This window comes from Nipponia nippon, unplaced genomic scaffold, assembly GCF_047370975.1.
Source record: "Nipponia nippon isolate SJK-2023a ecotype South Korea unplaced genomic scaffold, ASM4737097v1 scaffold_6, whole genome shotgun sequence".
Taxonomy (NCBI): Eukaryota; Metazoa; Chordata; class Aves; order Pelecaniformes; family Threskiornithidae; genus Nipponia; species Nipponia nippon.
The window spans coordinates 35,829,637-35,856,444 of NW_028262380.1; the positions used below are offsets into that span (position 1 = coordinate 35,829,637).

The 26,808-nt window shown below is 38.8% G+C and overlaps 1 protein-coding gene and 1 pseudogene across 7 annotated transcripts in view; one reads left to right on the forward strand and one right to left on the reverse strand.

Moving 5' to 3' along the window:
• The window catches only part of SORBS2 (sorbin and SH3 domain containing 2), a 175,465-nt gene that overhangs the window by 12,644 nt on the left and 136,013 nt on the right, over nucleotides 1–26,808 (forward strand). For all 7 annotated transcript variants that reach the window (XM_087737720.1, XM_087737721.1, XM_087737722.1 and 4 more), the window contains exon 3: nucleotides 12,113–12,240. The gene's annotated coding sequence lies outside the window, so the exon portion shown is untranslated. The remainder of the gene's footprint in view (nucleotides 1–12,112; nucleotides 12,241–26,808) is intronic.
• On the reverse strand, nucleotides 2,875–3,237 carry LOC104020480 (histone H2B 5-like; annotated as a pseudogene).

A 26,808-nucleotide genomic window follows, 5' to 3' on the forward strand; every position in this document is an offset into this window, starting at 1 on the left:
TTGCCTTAAACACAGCAAACATCAACTTGTGTGAATATAGCTCAAACAAGCTTTTCAAAGTAATAGCCTGTTCCACAATTAGTGATACTACAGAGAACACAAATAGCAAACAAAAACTGTGACAGCTCTGATTTTCACTTAGGTGAAGGAATACATGATAAATGACTACATACTAATGTGCTTCTGTTAACAAGAAGGCAAAACAAATGGAAGCTCAGCACTGATTTCCTGAGCCATTCTCTGAGTGGGCTAGGCCTAATTCGGGTATAGAGTATCCACTGGGGGATGTTGGCATTGTGCTATAACTTCACCTTTGGAAGATGAAGCTGATGAACTTCCTAGAAGCCAAGCCCTCCTTTCCCTCCAAGCTACTACTGTGAAGAACTGTCAAATCTCTGGGGAAATTATGATCTTCAGGAATAAAGAGATATGAACAGGAAGGGATCAGTTTTCTGCTTTAGGGACTTCCTGTTAATCACGATACATCATACTGCAGAAGGGGAGATTGCCCAGGTGATTTGCCATCACCAAAAAAAGAAACATTGTTTAGAAGCTTCCTGTGGCTGTATTGTTCCGTTTCTTTAACATACTTATGTAACTTGCCTGTCCTCAAAAGTTACAACAGTTTGTGTTTGGATTGTCTGGAAAGCATTAGTTTCAATAATATGGCAGTTGGGGCGTCAAGATTTTCAAATCCAAAAAATCAGTTGCAAGTTCTCCAGGGCATGAAACTTTCTTATACAATTCTGAGGCAAGTGTATACAGTTAACAAGATACTGTAGCTTTGGCCTTTCAAGACAGTATGAGCGTGCTGATGTGTAGTAGCATGTAGCTGTATACATCCAGTGATGATATTGCTCTGACCCGTTGCAGGTGAGCTTACGTGTTGAGTTCTTACATTTTTCTATTGATGTGTGAATGGGAAGGAAAACATGAGGCATCTACTGTCTGTGTCTCTTTGGGATTCACCAACAATTTGGTACGTGTTAAAGCCTGTTCTTGGAATCATGCTCGATTTCATGAAGCCTTGAGAGCCTTGATGTTTCTAGCTAAGATGTACATTGATACTGATCACGCTCTGATGCCCTGGGTTTTCCATTCTGGCTCTTGCAGCCCTAGAGCTTTTGAACTTCTTGCCGGAGTCAGTTTGTGCTGTGTATAATTTATATATTGTTTTTATTGCGTAGGCCTAACTTCATAAATTAAGTCTGTGTCTGCCAATAGCATGAAGCTACAAGCTTGACAGGGCAGTTCTAGCTTATTAGAAGTGGAAGGGTGAGAAACAGCTTTACTGTGCCCACTGAGCTGATTATGGGGAGTGGAGGTCCATGGCACCTTTAAAGAAAGCAGTGATTCAGCTCGACTCTTGAATAAGGTGATTTCTAAATCTGTAAGAGGTTTTGAGCTGAGTCCCAATCTAACATAGTATTTTCTTTAAGTCATATTACTTCCTTTAGTCTTATCTGTTGCCTAACCCTCACTGATATCTATGGGTACCCTGCAGGCCCTCTAACTTGCTGTGCTGTCTGTGTGCAATGCAATATAAAGAAGGTGTAGGCTGGCAGTTGGGCAGCTATGGTCCTGCTTTGACTTGTTGTGTATGTTTGGAATTTGAGCTTGATTCCATATATCTGAACTGCTACATTTCAGGCTTAAATTACAGGAAAGGACACTTTGGTTAGAGCTAGGAAAAAAAATGAATGCTATGGATAATTAAGTACTGGAGTGTCTAAAGAAGTTGGGATATCTTTCTTGCTGGATGCCTTCTGAAACAGGCTGATGAAATGTCTGTCAGGAATGATACGCTTACTGACAATTTTGCTGTTATGAAGCAGATGAACAAGGTGACCTGGATATCCCTTCTCTTTGATATGAGGGATTGTAGGAGAAATGACTCAAATTCAGCCTGCTGCTTCTGATATTGCCCAAAGTCAGAATGGTTTGTGACTTCCTACAAGCTGACATGGCTTGGTTTGTAGCCAGATCTCTTTTCGCACCCTTCATGAATAACCAGCCTGTCACTGTTACCCCATTAAAAAAATCCCTTCAGAATCAGTCTATAGAAACAACTTGTGTGAAGGCATAAGAATGTGTGGTTTGGGGTAAAAGCATGTGGTTAAAGAGAGGGCAAGTTGACTTCAAGTTCTGCCAGAATGTGGTGCAGATAGAATCATAGCATGGTTTGGGTTGGAAGGGACCTTTAAAGGTCATCTAGTCCAACCCCCCTGCAATTGGCAGGGACATCTTCAACTAGATCAGGTTGCTCAAAGCCCCATCCAACCTGACCTTGAATGTTTTCAGGGATGGGGCACCTACAGCCTCTCTGGGCAACCTGTTCCAGGGTTTCACCACCCTCATTGTAAAAAATTTCTTCCTTATGTCTAGGCTGAATCTACCCTCTTTTAGGTACCATTATCCCTTGTCTTACGCTACAGGCCCTGCTAAAAAGCGTCCCTATCTTTCTTGTAAGCCTCCTTTAAGTATTTAAAGGCCGCAATAAGGTCTCCCCAGAGCTTTCTCTTCTCTGGGCTAAACAAGCCCAACTCTCTCAGCCGTTCCTCACAGGAGAGGTGTTTTATCCTTCTGATCATCTTTATGGCCCTCCTCGGGACCCACTCCAACAGGTCCGTGTCTTTCCTGTGCTGAGGACCCCAGAGCTGGAGGCAGTGCTCCAGGTGGGGTCTCACCAGAGCAGAGTAGAGGGGCAGCATCACCTCCCTCGACCTGCTGGCCATGCTTCTTTTGATGCAGCCCAGGATACAGTTGGCTTTCTGGGCTGTGAGCGCACATTACCAGCTCATGTCCAGTTTTTCATCCGCCAGTACCCCCAAGTCCTTGGGCAAAAGCACACTTTAGGTCTTGGAGCTGCCATATTTACCCGATAGCCTTGGTGCCCTTGGGCATGGCACACTTGGCCAGCTCTCTGGGCATCTCCTAGTGTGTGGCAGACTCCACCTCTCAGGAACTGATAGTTAAGCATTCCTTGTGATGTGCCAGACAACATGTTTTTCCAGTGATACATTCAGTAATGTCATTGACAAAGGCATTCATGACGCCCATGGCCTTGATTAGGATACTGATCTCACGATGGATCTGCTTCAGCACCTTGTACTGATGGATGCAGTAACTCTCTTTTCTGCTATTCTTCCATTACCTGTAGCCCTTCTCTTGGTTTTTGGTGACAGCATTCTTGGAGTTCTTGTTGGGAGCAGGAGCTGGCTTGGTAGGCTCAGGCATTTTGGCAGCACCTTTTCTCTCCACTAAGCAACATGAAGGTGGGCAATGGTGGAGGCAGTGTAGCTGTAAATGGCTTGAAGCCACTGGTTGCATGTACCTGAGCTCTTGAAATAACTACCTTCTTTGCAGCCGGAAGGACTGATAACTGTCATGATTGCATGAAACTGAGCTGCGAATGAGAGTTTGCTGAAGCAATTGTATCTCAATGAGCCTTGGCTGACTTTACCTGTTTTTACAATGTTAATATCCTATGTTGCAATTAGAGGTAGGAAACCCAAATGAAACTGTTGGGTCTTGCTGAAAACCAGCTATTGCCTTTGAGATCAGTCTCTTGGGGGGGGGGGTGGGGGTGGTGAAACCACAAAACAAAAAAACCCAACCAAACCAACACCCCCACCGACAAAAAAACAAAGAAAAAAAACCCACAGAAAAATGTCGGACTCTACCAGTATTAGCTTGTATTCTGAAATGCTGAAGTGTTATCTACCCGTAGCTGGAAGCCTTCAAAGCTTTGCACAGTTGCTTATGTCTTCCTGTTATGTTTCCAGTTAGGTGGATTATAGTAGCAGAATGGATAAACTGACTAAGGGAACATTTAAGGAATAGAGGGTTCTCTACACCACTTTTACCTGTTGTTTGACTTCTTATGAGAGGTTTTGTACTCAGTTGAGGTGACAAGTATCCCAGGGTGAACTCCCTTCACCCTGGGAGTTCAGTGCCTGAAAGCTTCAGTTGTGGTAGGTCTGCTGTCCCCTAACCTCTATGCTACGAGTAGCAGAAAATGTTAAAATTACTCGATTGGTAAAGCTGAGGACTGTTTTTCATATAGGTCCCTTATTTTTTCTTTACTGAATTGGCAGCTTAGCAAATTGGCTGAACACCATTGTGTTAATTATTGAGAAGCCTAAATTCCTTTGTGGATTTAGTCATGGTAATTGGAATAGAAACTCAATACAGAGTGCAGAGGTGTAAAGCTGGCCTGGCCGTAATCTGGTGGTTTAAGAAAGAGCAGAATGGCATTAGGCCTTGTGTACTCTGTAACTTAAATCTTTGTGAAGTGAAAGGAGGGAACTGGGACTTGTGTTTCTTCTGTGAATTTCTTTTGGTTTGCGTGGACTAGCTAGCTTGAGTCTGAGAGGGGCAGCTGTGCACAGGAGCATGCATGGCCTCAGAGCCTAGTGATGGCAATTCTCCCTTGAGAAGGGGGCACAGTCTTATCCATGGCCAACTGTCGGAAGGTGTTAATATTTCAGAGTATATTGTTTGGGTGTTAGTATTTCAGAGTAACTGGAGGAGAGGCAGTCACTCAAATTTTCCTTTCTCCTAGGTAAATTCTCTTTATTTAAGCTAGAGAGTCAGGCTCTTGCTCTGTGAGCCACATGAAGTCTGTAATTACTCTATGAAAGATGGGCCGGTGTCCTCAAAAGACCAGACAGTAGCATGGTGTTTAGTATTCTGTGTCAGCAAAGTAGGAGATGGGACTGTAAATCCTTCTGGAAATTTAATCCAGCTTTTCATTATCTGTGGCAGATGTTTTAATGACCATCAGTACAGTGTTTTTTAAAAAAATATAGTGTGGTGGGGTAACGCCATCTTCCACAGTTTTTATGAAGAGTGAAAATCACCTGAGAACATCTTATGCATGTTTGTGCCTCAGATGCAAGGTTGATAAACCACAAGTTTGTACATGACAGCTGTCACCGAAGTGGTTTCATCAAGGTGATACACTGCTTGCTTGGTCCAGCAGGAGAATTTTAGGTAACTGGGAACTTCACTGTTAAAAGCTATATAGATGCTTAGGAATTTGGGTATATGTAAAATGGGTATTTTAAAGATTGTCACTTTGGGTTTGGGTTCAAAAAACCTTTTGAGCAGGTAGTTCAACAAAACCGGTCTTTTGAGTTGGTAAAGTCACAATGAGCATTGCAGGTTTTGAGTCCTAGCTTGTTTACATGTCTGAGGTTTAGGCTTTTAGGGAAACCCTGCTCCCTAATGCTCCCAGCACCCTCCCCCCCCCCCAAAAAAAAAAAAAAAAAAAACCACCACAATCTTACACAGTAGTTGAACACATTCTAGCGGAAAATGAGTCTGAAAGACAAATAACCTTGTACAAAGTTCTTGAAACAATGGACTAGCAGTGTGTATCAAGAGCAAGATAAACAATAAGCTTCTGTTTTCTGTTTCGTGAAAAGTCCTTTTCATATTTATTTCCCCATATGTTTTTAACTGTTTACTCTTGGAACAGAGGAAATTAGTTTTACTAGCAAAATAGTGCTCTTAGCAGGCATATCGTTCTCTTGGTCCAGTTTCATAGTGTTAGCTGCAGTGACTGTAGTCACTTTTCATGTCTTTAGGAGAGCAGTTATATGGTTTGCTGCTGTGTGAAATTGGCGTAAGTATTGGTTACAATAGATGACCAAGAGGCTCTAAATATTTAGATAATATGCCTTTAATAGTTGGGTTTTTTAAAATGCATGTGATTTCACTTCAGGCTTGAGAGTCTCCTTATGTTTTAATGTATTTATTTGGTGCTCCGTTAAAGGTATTGTCATTTTTAAAGGTTTCTATATTATATAATGCTGTTATTAAACATATTAAAAATTATAACCATTTCAATGACTGATAAAATGTTATTTTTGAGTCCTTAGGTATCAAACTAAATCTGCAGCAGTGAAATTCAATCCAGTTTTGCCGAAGGTGACTGACAGAAAATCGGATACTAGCCATCTTTCCAGCTTCTATTTAGAAAACAGATTAATTTTCCAGAGATGTATTGTCTTGATAAGCATCTCATATTGCTTTGATTTCAGTATATTAGATCTTAAACAAGCATAAAGGTCACAATTTCGTAGATGCTGACTCTATATCAAAGCCTTTTACATCTTTGGAAACATCTAACCATAAAGACAGTCAGTGACACTTTGTAGCTTTTGTAAAAGCTCTCAGATGTATCAAGATTCCTGAAAAGCAAATTTTAAGTTGTATAGTAAACTCAACTTACTGTGATGGCAGAGCTGTTTATTTACAAAATGTCTTTCAGAAAAATCTGGCTAGGGATTTCAGTCTTGCATAATTTTTTTCCTATCGCCAGACAAAATTTTATTATAATCGGGGGGCGGAGCAGACTTAACAAATTCCAAAGTAAAAAATGAGAACTGAATATAGCTAAAGACAGATGGTATCTCTGAGAACGCAGATCTGCTGTTCTAGAGAGCAACAGCAGAGGCAACTCTTCATCAAACATCTGCCATTTTGCACAAGCATCAGTTGGTGTTAATGAAGCGAGAGCATGATTCGTCATACTTGATGTCTTGATCCATGTCTTTCAAATGTGTGAGTTATCAGTAAAACTCTTCTGTAACAAATTCAGAAGGCTTCTTGGATACTCTGCTGGATCAGAGATTGCCTGATAACTCTTGGCTGGCTCTTGAGTGCTTTCTGAGGAACATAAGCCAAAAACCCCCACATTTCTAAGCTTCCTCTTTTTCATCTTCCTTCCCAGTTTCCAAGTTTTTCTAATGAGTTATATAGGGATGAAACACTCTTATACCAAACCTGGAGAGAAAAGCTTAATGACTTTATTATTACCTAATGATATTAGTGAGATGGGCCATCCACCATTAATTGTTTGAAGGAAGTGATGGAAAAAAAACTCTTTAGGCAGGATGGAACACTCTGCTTTTTTAATGCGGAGAGCTATTTTGGGATATACCAAGATACTGGAAAACAGAATTGTTTATGCGGGAAACCAATGTGCTAACAGAGCAATTAAAAAAAAAAAAATTCCATTGTATGGACTTTAACAAACTTCACTCTTCTTTGGAAGTTTTCTTAAAGATGAGAGCTCTCTAACCAGAGCTTTGGCATGGGAATTATGAAGCCACAAAGCAGTGGTAAATGCTGTGTGTGTCACTTCTGTACTATTCACGCAGGTTGTAATTCATTGTCCCTGAGGGATGTAGGTAATTTCCCACTTGAAATGCCTTGACCAAAGATTCTATTGCCATGTGCGCTGGGACAGATAAGTATGTAGGAGCAAGACTGCTTTGTAGCTGCTCTGGGAGAATTTTCAAAGTATTTTAACGTAATCACCATGGGTATTTTATTGAGGTAACTTATTTTCTTTAGGGTTAGGGAAAGGTGTCAGATGTAACTATCACAGTAACTTGGCTGCCTCACGTATTCTTCCTTGCAATGTTGAATCCTATGTTCTGAAAGATTGAGTCAATTTATTTTTCAGTAGATGATTCACCTTTTTCAACGTGTAGCTCTAACGAAACTGTAGTAGAGACTGAAATTCAGGATTTTTTGTTTATGTGCGTTTTTTAATGTTGCAGGTTTTTCAGGAGTTCTTCTTTTTCATATGATGGTCTAGGAAATTTCCAAAATACCTTTTTATACACATCCAACCAAAGAAAACTGCATGCGTATTTGTAGTCGTTGTTATATGTGCTGTCATTCTAATAACAAATCTTAAGCCACCACCACTGCATGAGGCTGAGGCATGCATGATGACATAGGGCATCAAGATGTATTGTCCTAGTGTCAGCTGGGATAGAGTTAATTTTCTTCCTAGTAGCTGGTATAGTGCATGTATTTAGAAGTAACCTGGCTAGAATGCTGAGTGCATTTAATGATGGGGGAGGGCAAGAACTGTTAATATAGAAGAAAGCTGCCTGCAGTGCTTTCCTACCTAAAAATTTCCTACCTTTTAATCATCAGTCAAGTCTTGATTATTGTACTTAATGGAAGTTTATTGTGACTTTTGATCAGTGCATAGATTTGCTGTAGTGAGAATTTAAGAAGCTTTTACAGTTAACAAGGCCCTAGAAATTTTGGAGTAGGAGAAAGGAGCTGACGTACTTTTTTTATTTATTTATTCTTTTCTAAAGAAGTTTATATGTAAAAATGAAGCTCTCATTGGTGGGAAATTTATACCAGGTTTTCCTATGCTAACACACAATGATTGATCCTAATATGTTAAGTAGGAGAAAAAGTAAACTCACCATCAATAAATAATTTTTAGTGGTTTTGTAATAGTTGTAAATGTCTTGTCAGAGATAAGTGAAATAGAGCAGAAATGTTCGAAGTGAGGTGTTGACTATTTCTATCAAAGAAATGAACCTCAAACCAATTCTCAAGAAACAGACTGTTCAAATATGTGTTCTGACCAACTTGTAACCATTGTCACCGTTTCATTCCTGATGATGTTCATACTGAGTGTAGGTGACAGGCTGATTACAACTTGTCTGATGATGCCTAAACCTAAAATACTAACATCTAGCTGAACTTTAGAAATTAAACTGATGTCACTGGAGATTAATCTTTTCCCATCTATTTTCATCCTTTGGCTTTATAGACATATGATGCATTTGTCTGAAGACAGGCATCCCTGGCAGAAGGTTCAGTTAACACATGTCCATGCATTCTTTGTTTATTTTACGTTATGTAGGAACAACCACAAGTAATGGTTTATATGACCTATGTGTAATTAGTTATTCCATCTTGCCCAGGAGAATGACCACACTTCTTCATAGCTCTGTTGCTTTTCAGCAGTGAAAGCTACTGAAAGCACACCTGAGATATGGAAAAAAACGTTCATTCTTATTTGTAAGATCCTTCAGGATCATATGTGTCCAAGATGTTTGCAAGACTAGCTGAAGTCCAGGACGAAACATGTGGTTAATATTTTCCTTCCTGTCCTTCTGTAGATTTTTTTTTTTCTGTTATCTGAGAAATACTCATTTCAGAGGTGGAAATGGTCAGTTCTATGAATGAACTCTTAAGAGACTTCTGCAAATGCACAACAGATGCATTGTGCTTGCATTCTCTAATGTTAAATGCATTTAATGTTATCTGTCATAGTTCAGTTCAAATTCAAGAAACATAGTTATTTGGAAAAAATAAAAAATGAAAAAAATCTTATCCATACTCCTTGTTTCTTCCTGGGGCAGGTAACATGCAATTCATTTAGACACGTTATCATGTTACTAGAAGATATTCCACTACTATTAAAAGATCTGAATAGAAACATGCATAAAATAATACAAAGTAAAAAAGTCATTACACCAACAAAAGTTGTACAATGTTCAGCTACATATCTTGAAATGTACACAGGGAGACTTCTCAAAAGGAGGATTCTTCTTCAGCCATTCCATGTGAAGCATCGGTGACACAGCTGTGTTTGAAAGGTTAGGTCTAGAAAAGTCAATATTTCCTCTGTATGAATCCGTGCAGTGGAGCAGGTATGCAGCTCTTTTGTCTATCAGCATGTTCATCTATTTTCTATACCTGTCATCTGTCAAGATTCTTTCTTGTGGTTTATCAGAACTCTGTCCTGTAGCATCTGGTCATGGAGCTCTTGGAGACTTGCACCAAGTACCTACATTAGCAGTGTGAACTGTACACTTCTTGGTCATGTTTGAATTGCTTAACACCAGCCATTAATTAAATTGCACTGCAGTGTACCACTAAAGAAAATATATGCTTAAATTTAGTGTTGCTGATAGCCACAAAATGCGAGATACGATTATCATCAGTCTCTGAAAAACATAAGGTGATAATCTTGGTAGTAGTGATATATTTGTCTGTTTTACTAATAAATATACAGATACATTTCTCTTTGAGACCTAGATGATATGTATGATATTTATGGCATCTAATGTTTCCTGTAGATAAAGATCATCTGATTTACATCCAGTAGCTAAAACGCATCTCAGTATATACCAAAACAGTGCTTTTGTCATGTTCAGTAAATGCTATAAATACTAATAGGTAAATTGTTATTTACAGAAAAACAGTTGCAGAGAGCGTATGAAGAAACAAGGTACCAAAATGGGGTTAACAGCTGAGAGTAAATCTGCCTTCTGAGAAAATAATTCAGAAAAGAAATGCTGCGCTGCAAAGCATTGTGTATTGTATTACTTCAGTAGTAAATTGATACTGCTAATAATGAGTTCAACACATTCTTCTATTTTCATATTTGTGTAGTATTAGTATTTGGCATACAGATATTTGTTGATTTAGCTTCTATCCACCAGATGAAAGCATTATGGATAACAAGATAATGTGGCATCTGACATGAGTGGTCTGGTACATACAGGTCTTGTAGTTATTTACAAACCATGCTGCATGTTCCACCTGACCATTACAGCTCTCAAGCTGGCTATAATTCACACATTCATACGTTGTCTGAAATTTAAGCTATTGGAGTCCTTAAATCTGTTTGTTCATGGATCTCAAGTTAAATATAAACGGAGCTTTTGAACTTCTGTGAACTAGTTTTGTGGTAAAATAATAGTCCTAAACTAGCCACTTGGAATGAAGGAGCAATAATGATTAATTTAACGTGTTGGTGTTTAGAGTTTGTGCGGTTGTATTTTTTGTTTTTTGTTGTAGCTGCTTTTAGCTACAGTAACACTAAAAACAGTTGGGATCAAATGGAAGGGATACTGTTGAGCTAATCCAGAAAGAATTTGTGCTATATTTTCACACTCGGCAGCTTTTTCATTATTGCTTTAAGTGTATTATAGCTAGTGATTTTTATATGAGTCTTCAGGAACAAATATGCTTTTTGTGGTTGTTTTTAACAACGAGCATTGCTTTACTATTTTAATAGCTTACTAAATAGCCTGCGTGTCTGGCATCCTGTTTCGTGTGTCAGTATAACTTTCGAATAGTTACTGTTCACAAATAAATCAAAAATTAAGGTGACCCATGGTGTTCTAAAATGTTTTTGAATAAGTGTGCTTAAATAGACTTGATTGGAAACTTAATAGATATTGAAACATTTTGTAATTTTACCACACCAGCCTGGTTTAGGTTTTGAGTAAAGAGTAACTTTAAATCTCATAACTTTTCTTTGAACACAAGTAACAAGTTTTTCAGTGGCAGTGCCTAACAGTGTGGACATGTATGAAAAGTTGTTCTGGTGAAGCAAAGTAAGTTGTGTCTGTCAGAATTGCCGAGATATGCAGAGGGACATCTTGGAAGCTTCTTCCTGTACTGGAAGAAGCTGCAAAAAGTTAAACAGCAACAGTGGGTTTCCACTGACTTAGTTTACCTGTATTGTCTGAAACGTCAAAGTAATTGGCTTTTACGTACCCATCAAGATGGTTTTGGGTCTTTTCCTATAGTCATTAATTTGTATTGATGCTTTACATTTCCCAGTATTTTTACATTATGGGAGGGTAAGCTGGCTGGTTGGGGATGTGGCAGAAGAGGGCAGGGAGATCTTTATCATGTCACTGAATGGCCCTGGTAGGAAAAATAAGTGCCAGCAGCTTCAGGTCGCTAAGCTTCCAAAATAGCACTGGTGCGGAAACTGGGAACTTAAGATGCAAACTAGAAACAAACTACTGGCTTTAGTCTTGGTAAACTGACTTGTCCTGTCCTCGGATGTGTATACTAGCCAGATATGATGCATTTAAATGCAAATAGAGGTACTTCCATCTCAGGTGAGCCCTTGTGTAAAGAAGGCAAAGCATCTTCAGCGATGACCAAACTCAAAACGTGTTTCTTACATTAAAAAAAAAAAAAAAATCCATGGTGGTTCATTTCCTGAGCTATAGCTAGTAGTCTTCAAGTTCCCAGATTTCCTTTTAATGGTTATTTTCATTCATCATCTGCAGTGGTTGTTCCCTGCTCTTTCTGTTTCTTTAAATAAAAATTGGGACAATGAACAAAGTTTTTTGCTATGGATTTCCTGATTTTTTTTTTTTTTTTTTTTTTTTTTTTTTGCTTGGGAGGCTGGTTATTCTGTGTTGCATTTTCATTTTGCTTGTAGGCAAGCCCATTGCTGCTGAAAATAGCTCAAATGTTCTTAGAACAAAAACATCGGCCAGCAGCTCAGATTCTTTCTCTTTTCCTTTTGCAGACTCTTGTATGTGAATTGAAGGTTTCTCTCAAAAAATTAATTTATAAAGGGCTAAATAAACAAGATCTACATATACAGAAATTTCTTGCTTCCTCTGCATTTGAGACACAGCTCAACTCGTCTGTCTGGTAAGTTATGTTTTTCTTAAGGATTTGTCTTTCTTCCTGGCCTTATGAGTTGCATTCTTGAGTTTCTAATTAGTGTTCAGAGAAAACCAGCTTCTGTTTGCTAGTAGTTCTGCTGCATGCTCTATATGAAGTATGAAGACTAATCTGCAAAGGCATTACTGTGCTGCTTTTACAAACTTCGAAATAGTACCTATGATTCTGTATGGTACTTTGGTATAAGTGGCATTTTAATTGTTTATGTAGTAATCTGTTCTCAGTTTGCTGTAATGAAATCATTAAATGTTTTAAAGCAAAACTGGTGATTGTTCTGTCTTGAAATTATTTACCTGTTTGAATGTTCTGAATTTAATGAATTAACTTCAGAATTTGTATTGCAAGGTATATTCTGTGTTAAGTCAGAGTTTAAAAATAAGCTTTCCCAGTAATTTATTCATGTCTCATTGCTTGCTGGTTTCATCTTGTGTAGATAAAATAGGTTCATGTTATTGATGCAATAGTATATTTTTCTTGGTGATGTGCCTGTTTCATAGGACAGTAAGGATGCTTGGCAGTAGTGTTTAATTTGATAAAATAATTCTGTAACAGTTCTATTAAAGATATTTGTGGCTTACAGAGTTTCTTCAGGTTTTGATTGTACTGCTTGAAACAATTTTTTTTCTTTGATTATGAAGTGTTAACTGAGTACATCCCAAACAAAAGAAAGTTTTGTCTTCTACCTTCTATTTTTATTCTTTATAGCAATTAAAATTAAGAAAATCTTGGAAGAATAAAAGATTTTTTGCTCAGTGCTGTGGCTTTTCTAAGGAATTGGCTAGCATTAAATGGCAGCCTGTATATACCTAGTCCATCTGATCACATATGCTGTGGCACTTTGACTTACCACAATTACTGTGTGCTTACATACTGCATGCCCTGGTTCTGCATAGTTCATTTCGTAGGCTTTGCTATAGCCCTAACATTAGTTTATTTCAAAAATATACTGAAAATCCATGTTATATTTAAAAGTAGTTGTACGTTTACTGTAAAGCGGTAGTTACGCACTATATTTTCATAGGAAAAAATAAATCAGTGCTTGTACATAAAAGCTGTTTGGGGGCTTTCCAATTCATTTACATTTCAGTAAGAGGCTTTCCAGCTTATGTCTGGATAAAAAGAGGAAGTCTGAAGTCTCTGTATACTTTTCATATAGCATATCTTTTTGTTAAAAATACAGAATTTTGTATTAAAAAAATCAGGAATTGTCTTTAACAGTTTTTCAGAAAAAGTAAAACCAAGTCTGGTTCAGTTGTAATGTTTGCAGTCATGTTTTATTCTGATATTTGAGAATCATGGATCTAATTCTATTTGTTCTTCCTTACAGTAGCAGATATTGATAGTATAATGTAGGTATCCATTTGAAACCATGGGAATTTCAGTACCAGGCATACTTTGTTTCAAATGAGACAGTTTCTATTCTTTTTCCCCTCTCATTTTTGATTAAATTATATTCCTCTTGGTTTAAGATCTTCCCTATTCCTGTCTTGCTGTCACATATAAAGCTGCTTCCCTGGTCCTGCAGATCAGTCACCCTGTCCTTGTATTTCCTAAGTTCTTTGGACCACGCTCTAGTGAATACTTGTCTTAGATTGACCGTTTTCATATAAAAAGAATTTGTCACCTGAGACTTAATTCAGAAGAAGCTGAAGCTTCTGAAGGAACTTAGGCCATAGCATAGTTACTGTTTGAGCAATGTAGAAATTTGTGATCCCTTGACGTATCCAAGAGACATAGCTGGAGCAGAAATTACACAAAATTAGGCTGCATAATAGACAAAATATTTACCAAGTATTTTCAATTAAAAGCAGTGCTTGAATTGTGTAAAGTAAGGGCCAAGGATGGTCTATTAATGGTTATTTTTTAAGTCATCTAACTTTGAAGTTACTATATAAGACCAAGTTCTTGCTTGGCACTTAATTTTTGACTGAGTAACAGACCTGACTTACAGGAACTTGTATCTGGCATGCTAACACAACCCAAATTTTAGCTGAGTGAACTTGGCACTAAATTCAACTAAAAGGAGGAAATCTCAGGAGAGCGGTGGAATTTCTTTCATTGAATAAGTATACCTCTGCATTCATGGGGAACAAACAGTAACATTTTGTGCAGGTTTCTGCTTTTGACAGTGTGTCTTTGTTCACTTCCCAAAGGTGGTGTCAAATACATTGGGGGGGAAAAAAAAAAACAAAAACCTTTCTTATTTTGATTTTTCATTTTACTTAAATGATATGGTCCCAGGGAACCCATTAAGTCTGGAATAGCCTAACACCGTTGTTTATAATTCTTTGTGTCTGAAGAATAAAGGCTTGCTCCAAACAATTTAGGTTATATAAATATGCTCCCTCCTTATTGTTTTTTGTGAGCTCAAACAGAGGGGTGGGAGGCAAGTGTATCTATAAGCATTTTATGATGGAATTATTTGATCAGAGTGTCTCAGAAAATGCTTCCTTCTTGTCATTATAAGTGTTTTCCAAACCATGTATGATATTACTGAGCTGTTACTTTGAGAAACAGTAAATCATGATAGCTCGGATTTCTTGTCAAAAGCTTCATGCTGATAAAGATCTTAAATTAATATGCTGTTTAGTCACAATGTGTCAATGTTGCTTCCACTCTGTGGTCCAAGTTCAATTCACTTGTTGATGGCAACAGGGTTTATCATAGAATCATAGAATGCTTTGGGATGGAAGGGACCTTTAAAGGTCATCTAGTCCATCCCCCCTGCAATTGGCAGGGACATCTTCAACTAGATCAGGTTGCTCAGGGTCCCATCCAGCCTGTCCTTGAATATTTCCAAGGATGGGTCATCTACCGCCTCTCTGGGCAACCCATTCTAGTGTTTCATCACCCTCATTGTAAAAAATTTCTTCCTTCTATCTAGTCTGAATCTACCCTCTTTTAGTTTAAAACCATTACCCCTTGTTTTGTTGCTACTGGCCCTGCTAAAAAGTCTGTCCCCATCTTTCTTATAAGCCCCCTTTAAGTACTGAAAGGCTGCAATAAGGTCTCCCCACAGCCTTCTCTTCTCCAGGCTGAACAAGTCCAACTCCTTCAGCCTTTCCTCACAGGAGAGGTGTTCCATCCCTCTGATCATCTTTGTGGCCCTCCTCTGGACTCTCTCCAACAGGTCCCTGTCCTTCCTGTGCTGAGGACCCCAGAGCTGGAGGCAGTGCTCCAGGTGGGGTCTCACCAGAGCAGAGTAGAGGGGCAGCATCACCTCCCTCGACCTGCTGGCCATGCTTCTTTTGACGCAGCCCAGGATACGGTTGGCCTTCTGGGCTGCAAGAGCACATTGCTGGCTCATGTCCAGCTTTTCATCTGTCAGTACCCCCAAGTCCTTCTCAGCAGGGCTGCTCTCAATCCCTTCATCCCCCAGCCTGTACTGATACTGGGGATTGCCCTGACCCAAGTGCAGGACCTTGCACTTGTCCTTGTTGAACCTCATGAGGTTCACACAGGCCCACTTCTCCAGCCTGTCCAGGTCCATCTGGATGCATCCTGTCCCTCAGGCATGTCAACTGCACCACTCAGCTTGGTGTCATCTGCAAACTTGCTGAGGGTGCACTTGATCCCGCTGTCTATGTCATTGATGAAGATATTGAACAGCACTGGCCCCAGAACAGACCCCTGAGGGACACCACTTGTCACTGATCTCCATCTGGACATCGAGCCATTGACCACTACCCTCTGGATGCAACCATCCAGCCAATTCCTTATCCACCGAACGGTCCGCCCATCAAATCCATATCCTTCCAATTTAGAGAGGAGGATATTGTGGGGGACTGTGTCAAAGGCCTCACAGAAGTCCAGATAGATGACATCTATCATAGATTATAGTTTTATGGTATCTGTTCTGTATGGGATTCTGATCCATGAGCAGAATTCCAAAGTGACAGGATTATGTCAGCAGATCATAGTAATATGTTAAAACTGCATGGGTTTAATATGTGACAGTGCTGGAGAAGAAGGTGTTTTCAGAACTGGAGAGGAAGACCTGGTGACAGAGGAAATTAATCTGAGTGAAATGCCATCATGCAGGCGCCTCTTCCTTGTATTCACCTCAGACTGGGGATATGCCAAACTGGAGGTGCTGAGAGCCTGTATAAGTTGTATCTGCACTGGACTTACCTGGCTATGTGCTATTCTTAGATGGCAATAGATAGCTCTGGAAAAAGTTTGTGATGTGATTCTCTATGTAACTAGCTGCTTCAGAGGGGTGCAATTTTTATGGTATCCTGGTTAGCTCCTGTCTGCAATAAGGAAAGTTGGCAATGTCTGGTATTGGCTCCGGGAATCAGGCTGTGCTTCACCTTTTGATAGATCCAAATGAACTAGGAACTGGCAGAATTCCCATATTCTCACAGTAGCCACTGCTCATCATCATTAACCTGTGGTTTGGGGGAAGAAGGTAAAATTAATTACAATAAAGTATAGCAATAAGCATCCGTCAGGATTACTAATTTTAACTATAATGTCCAAGTTTTTCATTGCTTAACCTTTCTAAAAAAAAAAGTCTTTTGAGATAAACATTTTTCAGATTCTGCCACCTCAAAAGTATTCATTTTCCATCTTTAAAAAAAAAAAACCACACATAATAGTTGACAGTCAAAAACAGATATTTTTTGCATATGAAACATACAGGAGTAGTTTAATTTTCACTTCTGCCTCAAGCTTTGAGTTTCATTTGACTCTAACTTATGTTTAAGTTTGAAAAATACCGATTTGGTAATAAAGTTGTGTGATATGTAGTAGAGAATTTTCCTGTTTAACCACCTGCGTGCTTGTACTTTAAAGAGAAAAGCGTGCTTATGCACTGTCTCTTCCTAAGCAAGCACTTAACCATACATCTAATAAGTACGCTATAATCTGTTTTCAGGGTGGCTCACGTAAGGCATTACCTGCTTATGTTTGTATGTAAGACTGCATTTGTCTCCGTATATTAGTGGCTTAAGAATTAGTGTGTTTCATTAGTGGCTCATGTCCCTAAATGTTTAATGCTGTTTAGAAGGCTGTGTTGTCTTTACTGCTGGAGGCAACTTGAGCGCTTAGGCTGCTTTCACACTTGAGACTGCTCATGACTTGTTCCACAGAAAGGTTTTTTGTTCCCTACAAAAAAAATCATTTAGTATAAATGCATTTAAAAGGGAACTAGCCTGATGCAAAGGAGACTCTTAACGTGTATCTTCCATAGTCTGCAAAAACAGGTGACAAATGTAGTAGCATCTCCATCCTTTTGAAGCTAAAAGTGTGAGCAAAAAGTTCCTGTGTGCAAGAAGCCTTTCAACTCTGGAAGTGCTCCATGAGGCACCTACATAGGATTCACTCACTTGTGTGATTCATCTTAATAGATATAAGTGAACTAAGAGGCGAGGTGTAACTGGATGCAGCAGAATTGTATGTATGACCCTGAATCTCCATCAGGTCTCTGGATCTTCGGGAAAGCAGCGGATCGCTTCTCTGAAGTCAAAAGAAGTAGAAGTGAGAACAGCGGAGATAAATAGTAAACATCTAATAAAATACTATTATCTTATTTACTTCCTGGGAGGGAAGGAAGCAGAGGAGGCAAGAATGGGAAGATAAGCTATGTTGCTCATGTGAAGGGAAAGTTGGTTTGGAAAGCCAGTTCCTCAGTCTTGGTAACACTCAGTCTTTCAGTACACTTGAGTGTTATCAGTAGAAGGAATTTTTCAGTAGTTTTCATAGCCTTCAGTATATAGAACTAGCTAGTTGATCTTTCCACAATGATAGTTAGCCAAGTAAAGGTGGTTGGAACTTGCTGTCAGAGGTCCATTGGATCTCCAAGTGGTGTAAAAATCACATTTTTGTTTCTACTTCCCCTCCGGGTCCTGCACAAAGCTTTCCAGTGAAAAGGGAAGTTGATGGCTGATTTTTGGGATGTTACAGCTCAGGCCCAAAGTAACAGTTTAAAAGACAGAATAAAACTTATGTAAGACTTCGTTAAAAATAAGGATATGTAACGTATGTGTTAAACAAAAAACTTAGATGCTATGGCTTAAAGTCTGGGGACATTCTGATCTACTGAAAGACGCTGCTTTTGCCTGTGACAGAAACAGCCTTAGACTTCTGGAAGCAGAATTAAGCCAATATTTGAAAGCTTTTGAAAAATCTTCCTTAAAGTATGTCCCAACTGTATCTGCAGCAGGTTCCTAGAAGCCTACCTGCAATGTGTGAACTGAATGTTTAAAGCTAGATCACCACTTCATACTGATACCTCTTGGAGTAACTAACAGTAATACATTCACACAAAGCATTTTACAGTAATGGCTTTGCATGAAATGAAAGATGCTTTATTAAAATTGAGCAGATGTACAGTTTTATCTACTGTTTGAACTGGAATTCAATTTTGTCTTAAGGGTGATGCTCCTGAAAATCACCATCATCAACTGCCCTTTTAAAAAAAAAAAAAAAGCTCAGAGTTCAAAGGCTCAAAAACTTTTAACTAGGCAAACATGTCTGAACACTCCTAAAGAGTGTTTAGATGTACTGCACATGGACCATACTGAATTACTGTGAACTCCAGAACTTGGTGTTCTGTGAAGTTTGTGTATGCTAGTGGCAAAGGTTGCTATATGCTGGCCTCCCCACCTCTGTCTGGATTTCCCTCCTTTATGTAAATAGGATAAACAAAATCCACTGACTTGGAAATAATTGTGTGGCTTCTTGCTTTGTGGCAGCTGACTGCGTGGTGGTTTTCTAGCAAAACACTTAAGTGACAGGTGGCAGGTCAGCGTGGTGTTGATCTGTCTTCCTGTGATCTTGGAAGTCTCATCCAAATGACTTGCAATGCTTAGATTTCTGTAGTGAGATGTGCCAAATATTTGCCTGTCAAACCAAATGATTGGTCAAGAAACATTTGCACCTGTCTAGATATGTATTAAAATATATATAGTAGTAATAAGGAGTGGGTAGAACAGCTGAAATGAACCAAGAGCTGACTTCTAATCAAAATTTGAACAAAACCTGTCAACTTATTTCAGACTGAAAATACTGTTACTGTATGACATTGGTAAGGAGCATGCATTTGTTAACTTTTCAGATCTTTATATTCCTTGGGTCCAGGTAGACTGAAAAGCAGTAGCGTCAAAATAAAGGTCTAAATTTTGAAGTATATTCCACTCTTAGCAATAGTATGTGCTTGACCAAGACATTTATTTAGAGTTGGAGAACTGTTTCCAGTGGAAATCTGGGCCCTTTTGAGCAAGTCCTTTACAGGCCAGCAAACACAACAGTGCAAGTTTGAAGGACCTTTGAGTCAGCTGGTTGAACTACTTACTACAAAATGTTTATTCATTGAATTTAATAACTTGTCTGTCAATTATCTGGCAAACCAGAGTGACCTGAACAAAGGTTGTTCTTACTCTTAAGGCTTTAAAAGATTCATGTACGTGTCTGGGCCTGTTGTACTGTCACAAACAGCTGCTACTATGCACTTGCAGAATACTTGAGTATTCAGTGTTACAAACTCTGTCTACCTATCTGGTCACAAATTACATGACCCAGTGCATAGTCTGATCTTTGAGGATGAATAAACACTGACGAAATCACTAGGACATTGACAAAATGCTTGTTGGGAGAGAATCACACTAGATGATAGGTAGTGTAAGTGTTCTAAGTTATTTTAAATGTTATTCCCTTGTTTTGTATGAACTCAAAATACTATCTTTAGGCTTTTTCATAAATTGCCACATGTAGATTGAGAAAAATGTTTAGACTGATTAAGAAATTCTAAATTTCTTTTTCTTTTGAGGTTTCAGGATTATTTTTGTTTCTGCAAAGATGCACTTTCCTTGATCGCATGCTCCTCACCAAATAGAAATGAGGCAGATTTTAAAATGAGTATCTCTCTCTGCAAAGAGAACATCTTTCCCATCTGTTATACAACTGTAATAATATTGGAGCAAACCACTTAAAAAAAATAAAAACCTGGATCCTTTATAAGTAACACCTCTGATTCTGGCACGGTAGTCCCTGAACAATACTTTGTGTTTTGTTGAACTGATGGAGTTCTTATACTCAGGTTTTGTTCTCCCCCCCACCTTCAGTTTCTCATTTGGTGCTCTCACGCATCCATTTGAATTACATGAAAGTTGTTATATCCAAGTGCAGTAGCGGTAGGCTGTGTGCTACAGCTAACAGAAGAGGAAATCTCAACAGAAATAAAAATGCAACATCCTGCATGAAGTGCGTGCAACTCATCTATTCATTGATTTTTCTGGCAATAACCTTTCTGTGTGTAAACTTTCCTGTTTTTTTTTTTTTTTTCCCTTTGTAACTACAGTATCTTAAGCAGACGTTTGATGTATAGTTCTTTCTCTGTTATCACTGTGTGATAATAATTCACAATTGTTGTGAATGAGTTTCATGTTCCATTGCATGAGCTACACACTGTAATACTTAACACTTGTAAATTCCTTTCTGAAAACTCCCAGCGGTAACTCTCTTGCTCAAGTGAGGAGAAAAAAATGATTGCATGGATTAACTTTTCATTAAATTGTGTAATGAGCAGTCGTGATAATATCTCCTAAATACACTTTTAAGTCAATGGAAATGCATTGATTCTGGCATAGTCATTCAAATGATACAGAAATTTTCATATCCCTTATATGAAACTGATAGAAATTATTCCTGGAAATTTGTAGCAATACACAATTAAGGAAAAGTCCATCCTATCTGTCACTGATATAAAGGTGATGAACAAAGAAAACGTATGCTCTTGTTTGGACAGTACCAAGTGTAATGAAGCAGTGATGGTAGCCCTGGGACTGAGAGCTATTAATGCTAATAATCAATACCAAGACGGATAGCATAACCATGCAAATCACTGTCCTGCTTTGAGCAAGTGGACAAATAAAGAAAACAAGCTCATAGTTCAGTATAAGACCATTCAGTTTAGACTGTGGTAGCTGCCTTGGCCCTTACATAGCCGTGCTACTAACATGGACTGTGACATGTCAAACCTTAGCTTTTCAGTCAGTTCTTTGACAGCTTCTTCTATTTTGTGCTGTTATTGCCTTTAACACTGATGCTGATAAAAGTCACTATGTGAGTATTTTCTCTATAATGTTTTCGTGTACTGTATAGTAGCATTGTTCTGTTCCCCACAGAATCAAGGAATGACAAATCATGTTACTTTGAATTAGAGACTAAGGGAATTACTAACCATAGATTGCTGCATTTTAATTAATAAATGTTTTGACTGTGAACAATGTGCAGGGATGTGATCAGGCCAAAAAATAGATAATAGCTTATATAGGCCTAGGTTGCTACTTTCAGTCTAATCCAGGCAAGTAATGATCACCCACAGTTTACAATAGTGTAGCAGTTTGGTCTGCGTGAAGTCAGTTAAACACTTCAGTCCATTTGACATAGGCACTTCTCTGCTGGCAAAGCAGTATCTCCTGAGATGAGACCTCATAGTGTTCCAGTCTGGCTGTGGCCTCTTCCGTGTCTGGAATAAGCAAGGAATTTAAACTACTCTCTCTGTCCCTACAGGGTCAGCCCAAGGTATATTTAAAAAGTGAAGCTAGGATGGGTTTGTTTTAACTATTCATTCCAAACATTTTATGTGGAATAAATACAGCACTTTTTTTTTGGCAACATATGAGGCATAATTACATTTCAAAATCCAAGTGCATATTTACAAGGCAAATGTTGGACTAATTGTGATTGAGTAAAGCTTCACACTGGATTTGCACCAACTGGATGAGGTGTAGGTACAGTCAGAGTATGGAGAATTAAGCTGATGTGTCATACCTCAAAATCTGCAATATCAAGGCCTCCATTTGAACCAGATGTCTTTGGATTTTTGTCAGTAGGCTTATTTCTGACCATAATGACCTGCATGAGAATTATCTGATTTCTGAATTAGAGCATAGATTTAGCTATGGATATGAATTTACAGGAAGAGAAAAGGACAACAAGAAATAACAACAAAAAAAGTCTCTTTCTCCATAAGAATGGGCTTATCTTGACACTTAAATTCTGGCTGCTCGTCAAATACCTTTTTAGAATAATTGTGCCTTGACAGCTGTAATAGATAAAAACTGATAAATACTGGGATTTTTTGTTTTTCTTGCTTTCTAATGGACTCCAGAACTTGATGACCTTTGCTGAAAATAGCTTGACTAGCTGGAGCCATAACAAGACAGAACTATTTGAGGGCATGTGGTGAAGGCTCAGCTGTTTGGACAGTGTTTATCATTCCATGGATATGATAGCTGGACAAATAGAGGAAATAAAAAAAAAAAATCAGTCATGAGGGTGAAATATAAAACTAAAAAAAATCTTCCCTAAATCATTATTTTTTTCTAACTACTGATGAACTTGAGGAATGTTTCCACTGTTAAAATATTGTTACTCAAATGCATGCTGCATTTTCTCATCTATATTGCGGTGCCTAGCGCAATGTTGATACTTTGTGTTCACGCTGAGGGCTATGAGAGGTCAAACTAGGTCTCTAGATTTTCCAGCCTAGAGGCAAGTCGGTGCCCTAACTTTAGCGCTGACTTCATCATTTTCTCTCAACATTACCATTATTGGTCAATGTTCAGTGACAGTTTCAGTCCTTGAGTTACAAGTACATTACCTGCTGAGAAAGCCTACCATAGATCTTTGTTAATAATTGGCTTTTTGCAATTCAGCTGCCAGTGAGAACATGTTTAGCATTCTTCTGCTCATTTAAAGGGTTTCCTTCTCTTTCGTATTTCCTGTGCTTGCTTCCTAAGATTCTAGGGGAAAACAGTTTTCTTGTAACCAAGAAAAATATACTGTTCTAATAAAGAATTTTACCAGAGATGTTACTACCAGCTGCTTTATTTAAATACGTGATAGAGTGCTGCAGAACCAGGTGAGTAGGGAGCTGGATCCCAAATCCTTCATTTGTCAATGGCACGCTTAGCTAGTAGTTCATTTCTACCAGTGTTAGATTATCACTGGAGAGGTGATAGGAAGGACAATAAACTTAACCTGTTGCAAGGCAAGTTGTCTAAATATGTGTTATCTCTAATGCTTGAACTGGCTAATGAAGAGAGCTGACAATGGTACTGCTTATTAGCAGATCATTTTTTAGAAGCTGTGTCTTTGCAGAGATGAGGAAAGGGCAGTTCCCTCAGCAGTTGCGGTGTGGCAGCTGCTGGCGTGCCTCAGGATACAAGTGTATCCTCAAAGGTAACCTTGTAGTCCTACAAAGCCATCAGTAGGTGTGAAGGGTCAAGTTTGTTATGTGTGGGGAAAGCCTAACTTAGGGAAAGGAAGGAAATAGGAAGTTGTCTCAGACTTTTTCATGGTGCAAATATTTCAGTGATTGTCAAATGGACATTTGCCCATATATGTGAAAACAAGCCTTTGCATGTGCCAAAGAGATTCTCATAGTATTGATGCAGTGTGATTTTTATTTTTTTACACACACACACCCACACCCACACACACCCGCCCCCATGGCTGCAACACAGAGGGACAGCTTTAACCTTGATTGAATTTATTTTTCTGAAAATAAGGGGGTTTTAACCTTATGGTGGACACAGTATCTCATCTCTGAAGGAATTTGTTGGATGCTTCAGGGATACTTGGATGAGTAGGCACAGTTGCAAAGTAAACATTGTCAGTTAAAGCTTTCAATTGCTTGATTATTGCAGGTGCAGTATTCCAGTTTTCTGCCATATCTGTGTATTGTGCTGTGGGTACGCTGATAACTCAGTCTAGAAAAACTGACCCTATATTAGTCAATATTTATTTTTCAACAGTATTCGCTTTCGCATTGACAGATACTTAATACTGGGAATTAAAATAGCCTTTGTAGGGAATTTGTTCTGTTTTGACCTGGCAGCATACTTGAACTCATTCCTTACTGCTAACTCTGCAACTTAATTTCTAGTTACCTTTTAAATTGGACCTTATTTAGTAACTTGTTAGGTTTCTTGATACTGCATTTTAGAGATTGGGAGTAGCTTTAATGCAGTAATGATGCATCTTCAGTCAATGCCAATGATGAAAACGGTCATTACTGTTTTGGGCTTTGTAGTGCCCTTTTCATACAGAGCATAGTGTTTGTAATAAATGGACAGACCATTCTTCTTTGGAGGTGCCAGGTCGATCTTTCTTCTGAGTATGGCTGAGTAATGTAGTTTGTTCCTGTTCCTAATGTCAGAATTTATTTAAATACCTTCATTCACCTTTGTGCCCGTTTCCCAGTCTCTTCCTTTTGCTGTTACAGAGCAGTAGGAATATTATTGAAGTCAGTGTCTAGGGCAGCATAAAGGTTATATAGCTAAGAGCATAATTTGTCACCTTTCTTTATTACTGTTTGTTTGAAGCTGCAAGCTACAGAGCATTATATCAGAAAAAAACATTAGAATATTCTGGCAGGAGATGGTATCATTTGGAATATTAAGGAAAGCTGTCTTTCAGAATTACTCAGTGCTATATCACGCTGTGAAGCAACTTATGTGGCTAATCAGTTGTCCTTCCTAAGCTTCCTTAGCTTGCCAGCTCTTTGGAATGATGAAGTCCTTCTGACCTAGACAGAAATACTAGGTTGACGGCTGGATACCAAGGTCTCAGACAAGCTTCATCTCACTAGTTGCTTGTTGTCAGTGGTGTAATTAAGCACATTAGGCTAGATATATAGTGAGCTCTTAGTCTTTGGAAATGACTGGCTTGTATATGATGTCTGTATGAACTGCAGGCTAACTGTCCCTGCATTTTTCACAATCACTTTTAAGTCAGTATAACACTTACCTAACTGAAAATGTATATGCAAAAATAGATGTTAGGTTTTGGTCTTAGTTGCAGGATTAGTTCTCATTCAAACCAGTACATGGGTCCAACTTACCCCACATCAAGTGATCAGTAGACCTGACACAGGGAAAGCAGACGTGACAGGGAAAGGAGATGCAGCTTTCCTGTGGTGAAGGCAAGGATCCTAGATTGCGTTGAACTAACTTTAGAACTGGGTAACTTGTCCTTGGTAGCGTTTATAGGAAATGGGAAAATGACTGTTTTGTTCACAACCTTCAGACTTAATATACCCTAAGTAGTTTCAGATCAGTAGTCTTAACCATGGGTATGCACCATGGAGTGTTCATTGTAAGAATCCTCAGAGATGTACAGTTTAACAGAATCTGCTTCCTGATGAATAAAAATCAGATTTCAGTAGCGTTTTTTTAAATACTTCATACTGCTAACTTTTATAGCAGAAGATAAGGGTGGTATTAACAAATGATAACTCTAGCCTACTTGGGCCGTTCTCGGTGGCTGCTTTAACATGTGAAAGAACAGTGTTGTCAAAAGGCCAGGCAGGTTCTGGTGATTGCCTGTGGCTGCCCTCTGAAGAAAGCTTTGTTGGTGTCTTTCCATAGACAGGTATGAAACTTGGGGAAACTAGCTGTCCTCACCAAAAGTTGCCCTGAGTTACTTCCCTTCATGCCACTGCGTGGCCCACACAAACCATTTTTTCCCTTTACCTCAGAAAGAACAGATGACTTGAAGATTCAAAGAAATTGCTGTATGTGATATATGCTACCATGACTGTCATGCAGTAAATACCACATTTGCCTGGTCCCAAGCAACCGTGTGAAGTTAAACTATGCAATATGAAACCTCCTTGCACCTATGCAAAATAGTTTTCTTGTACGTTTTACTACCTGGACGTCTTTACTACTTGGACAGCTTTAATCTGAGAGGCTTTTTCTAGACTGTGGGGCAGGGTACTGCATGAGGTGCTTCATGGTTGGCACATGGATCTACAGCCATAGTGGTGGGACCTGCCTTGTCCCTCCATCACATGTCTGGATGACCTGAGGACCAGGGCATTTAATGGAGAATATGCCTTGTGCTGTAAGAGACACAGTAACTTGGAGGCCAGGTTCTTCACTTTTCTTGAGCTATGGAATCCCTCTCACCTGAAGTCGTTAATGACTTTGAATTAGTCCTAGAGTGTTTTGTTTTGCCTTTTTTTTAAAAAAAAAAGCCTGTTACAAGGTTATATTTTAATTTTCTCTCCTGCAAAAGCTGTATCTGAAGCTTTCTCTTGCCTCCAAATTTTTCACTTATGTTTCAAAAGTAATCATTCTTGATGATGTTAAAGTTTTATCAGTAAAAGCTGGTTTTTCATAGTGTAACTGCTTGTGCAGTACTTTGAATGCAGCTCATTTCAGTGATAAGTTTATAACCTGATTTCACACAAAGTTACGTTACACCAGTTAAGAAGGTGATGAACTAAGCACTGGGATTCAAATGTTTGGGAAGTCAGACACTTCTGCAGTAGTTCTTCTGCCAAAACGAGTCCGTTATTTAACTATATCTTCTTTTCTTCTGCTGGAAAAATTTTTTCCCAAAGAGGACTGTATTTAAGGAAATGTACAGTAAGTTGATTTTATATAGAGTGCATTTATTCCTTTGTTCTCTTCAGGTGGGATCTGGTTGGGTGCTGATGACCTCTACTGCTTGACCTACAGATAAATAAAATTGCCAGCGCAACTCCTTTCTCTTGTTTCAGCACAGGCACCACAAGAG